At 61.6% G+C, this 3466-nt stretch overlaps 2 protein-coding genes across 2 annotated transcripts in view; one reads left to right on the top strand and one right to left on the bottom strand.

Annotated features, from left to right (window-relative positions):
• The window catches only part of MIER2 (MIER family member 2), a 993207-nt gene that overhangs the window by 726624 nt on the left and 263117 nt on the right, over positions 1-3466 (bottom strand). The window lies entirely within an intron of this gene.
• Positions 1-3466, top strand: part of SBNO2 (strawberry notch homolog 2) — a 66015-nt gene that overhangs the window by 340 nt on the left and 62209 nt on the right.

Below are 3466 nucleotides of genomic sequence, written 5' to 3'. Positions count from 1 at the left end.
CGCGACCACCGCCGTGAACCTTGACCTGCCCACCCCTCGGCGACCCCCTGCCGTGAACCTCGACCCCACCTTCCACGACAACCCTCCCAACCTTTCCTTCCCGCTCTTCCCGGTGCCTCCCTGCCCCGCGCTGCTTGGTGACCCCCGACCTTTCGTGTTCTGGTAACCCTTGACCCCACACTCCTCGGTGCCCCCGAGCCCCGTGGTGACCCCGCATCCGCTTTTCCTCGGTATCCTGCCCTTCCCTTTTGTGGACTCTCGACTCCGTGCGCCCCGTGACCCCCATCTCTCCTGCCTCCCGGATTCCTGACTCCAGGCTCCTTGGGCGTTCGTGCCCCTTCCTCCTCGTCCCCGGTCCCTGGACCCCTGCCCTCTGGGCCCTGCAGCGCAGTCCTCTCTCCCTCCCTCCGCCAGCTCCCCCCGCCGCTCCCGCCCCCGGGGCCTCCGACTTCTCTTCTGGGGCAGAGAGTTTCTCGGTTTCTGCGTGGAGGTCCCCCGGTTTGGGATGGGGGCTTGCTGATGTTAGGTGACCTCGGGGCCGTCTGGGCGGAGTCTGCAGAGCGTGTTGGGGGTGGGAGTGCGGGTCGCATTCAAACCCGGCTTCCAGGGACCGGCGGGAGGGAGGGTAGCGGGCTGAGATGGCCCGAGTGGGGCCCGGGAACAGCGTGTGTCGGTGAATGGGAAGCGCCGGCCGCCTGGTGGGTCCTGTCCCCCGTAGGGCACTCTTCTCACCGCCCCAGAGCCCCGAAGAATAAGGCTGGTGGGGCCTGGAGGAACCAATCCCCAGACTGACCTGGGGCTTGGCGGGCAGGCGTTGTGGAGAGCCCACCCAGCGCCTCCGGGGACGCGGGGCACGGATGGTGCTGGGGCAGGGACGGTGGGTGAGTCCTCGGATGAACTGATTAACATTCTGAAAAGTAAAAAAAAAAAGAAATCTATAAAATGTGTAGTCGGGTCTTCCCCTGGCTGCTGCTTCCCGGAATGCCTGTTGGTCCCGCCTGCTCAGGAACGTCCTTCCTGCCAGTGACTGCCGGGACGGGATGGGTTTGGTGCCATCTGTTGCACGACGCCCTGTCAGCGAGAGTGCCCAGCCTCGGAGCTGGCCTGTGCTGATGCTGGCTGCCAGCTTTGTGGGTAGGGGGGTGCGGTGAGTGTTTTACGGAGGGGCAGAGAAAGCCGAGGTTCAAGAGAAGAGTATGGAAGGAGCCAGGGCCCCAGGGCCGCAGACCCCATGGGGAGCCAGCGCGATGACACGGGAATTTCGGGCTTCAAACTTTCTTCCAGGCCTCTTCCTCTGGGCCAGGGCACCCGGCGCTGCTTCCTGACTGAGGGGTGCTGTGCTGTTTTGGGTGCTCTCCCTGGGATGGGTCTCCCTGACTCGGCCCTGGAAGAGGAGCGGTGGGGACCTGGGACCCAGAGAGTTTGTGGCAGGCCCGGTAGGTGCTGTCCACACCCTTTCTTCCCAGACAGTCTCTGGCCTTCAGGGATCCGGCTGCCCAGCCCTGGATTTTCCCAGGGGTGGCCCCGGTCGTGGGGTGATGGCTTCTCACAGTGGCCTGCTCTGGGCCACTTTCAGAGTTCTTGCCAAGTAAAGGGCGAATTGGAGATCTGGGCCCCTCAGTGGGTGGGATGGAGAACAGAGGATAGGGGCCGCAGAGGGAAGGACTTGGAAGGCGCCTGCCAGCCCCTGGAGTGTGATTTCAGAGCACAGGAAGGAGGCTTTTGTTTAACTCTGAGGATCCCAGCAGACATCTGCCCACACCTGCCAGGAGCCAGAAGGACCCTGGTGTGGAGGGGGCTGTGCAGGCAGAGGCTGGACTCCCAGTGGGAGGGAGCCTGTGAGGCAGAGCACAGAAGAGGTAGCAGGAGCTTCACTCATCCCTTTACTCTGGGTTGGATTCTGGGCTAGACAGGAGGTGCCCAGGTGTGCAGGTGCGGAAGAGAGGGTGCAGGTTCCCCAGCCGCATGACCGTGGGCAGTCACTGCCCTCTCACCTGGCAGGGAAACCGAGGTGGAGAGAGGTTGCGCCAGCCACCCCTAGACCCCCCCCCATCTACTTGCTGCCTAAGGTCTCCCCCACCCTCGGGGGTGTGACCAGCTTGGGCTTCGCCCAGCCTGGCTCCAGCAGAGTCACGGATGCCCCTCCGGCAGGGCCCAGGCGGAGACGCCAACACCGCGCGAGTGAGCTCTGCCCCGAACAAAGGAGCAACTGTCTGCAGAACCAGTCCAGCTCCCAGAGGCCCCCCTCCCAGGGGGCCCCGATGCTGGGGGGGTGGGATCAGCTCTGGGAAGGGGCGGTGTCATGTAATCCACAGCTGTAAACACTCCTGGAGGCAGCCCCCCATGGCGCCAGCGCGGCCCTGTGGGCTGTGCATGTGTGTACACGTGCCTTTGTGTATCTACGTGTTGTGCTGTGGGCATGCACATGTGTGTTGTGTGCCTGTGTGTTGTATGGAGGTGTGTATTCTGTGTGTGCATCGTACGTATGCAGGTGCGTTCTGTGTGTGCGTCGTACGGACGCGTGTGCGTTCTGTGTGCGTCGTACGGACGCGTGTGCGTTCTGTGTGCGTCGTACGGATGCGTGTGCCTTCTCCGTGTGTGAATGTGCATGCCCGTGGCTGTGTGCTCCTGTGCATGTGTGTGTGTGTGTGTGTGTTTCATACGCATGTGTTTTATGGGTGCTCGGTGTATGTGCCTGTGCACCCGTGTTTGTGTGTTGTGTGTGTGCCTGTGTACCCACGTTCATGAGTCTGTTATGCACGCGTGTATTTTGTTGTGTGTTGCCCGTGCCTGTGTGCCCATTCTCGTGTGTTGTGTGTGTGTTTTGGTTGTTGTGTGTATTTTGTGTGTGTGCTCATGTTATGTGTGTGTTGCATGTTGCCTGTGCCTGCGTGTGTGTTGCTCACGCGTGTGTTTTTTTGTGTGTGTTGTGGGTGCGTGTGTATCACCTGTGCACCCATGCTTGTGCAAACGTGTACTCTGTGTGCATGTTGAGTGTGCACACATGTTGCTTGTGCACCTGTGCTCATTATGCACGTGTCCATTGTGTGTGTGTGTGTGTTGTGTGCATGCTGCCTGTTCCCATGCACCCCTGCCTGTGCGTGTTTTGTGCACATGTGTTTTGTATGTTTGCATGTGTTATGTGCACATGTGCGTGGCCTGTGTCTGTGTGCACATGTGCGTGTGATTTGTTGCGGGCAGGCCTGGAGTGCCTCCAGTCACTTTTTCCACAGCCAAGGGCTGTGTGGTCAGACAGCACACGGGGAGGGCTGGGTGTGTCCAGCTGCCTGTTGTAGCCTGAGAGCGAGGTCACCCCGACCTGGTTCTCGTCCTGGCCTGCCCGCTGTCCGCCCAGCAGTGTGGATGGACTCTCAGCCCTGCCCCTCGCCTCTGCGCTCTCGCCCCCAGTCCCTGGGAGGTCAGCTGGCACCTGCACCCTCGGGCTGGGACGAAGAGCAGACTGCCA

The sequence above is a fragment of the Rhinopithecus roxellana genome, chromosome 8 (assembly GCF_007565055.1).
Source record: "Rhinopithecus roxellana isolate Shanxi Qingling chromosome 8, ASM756505v1, whole genome shotgun sequence".
In the NCBI taxonomy this organism is placed as follows: Eukaryota; Metazoa; Chordata; class Mammalia; order Primates; family Cercopithecidae; genus Rhinopithecus; species Rhinopithecus roxellana.
The sequence above is the reverse complement of the archived record's forward strand: the minus strand, read 5'-3'. Positions and strand labels throughout refer to the sequence as shown.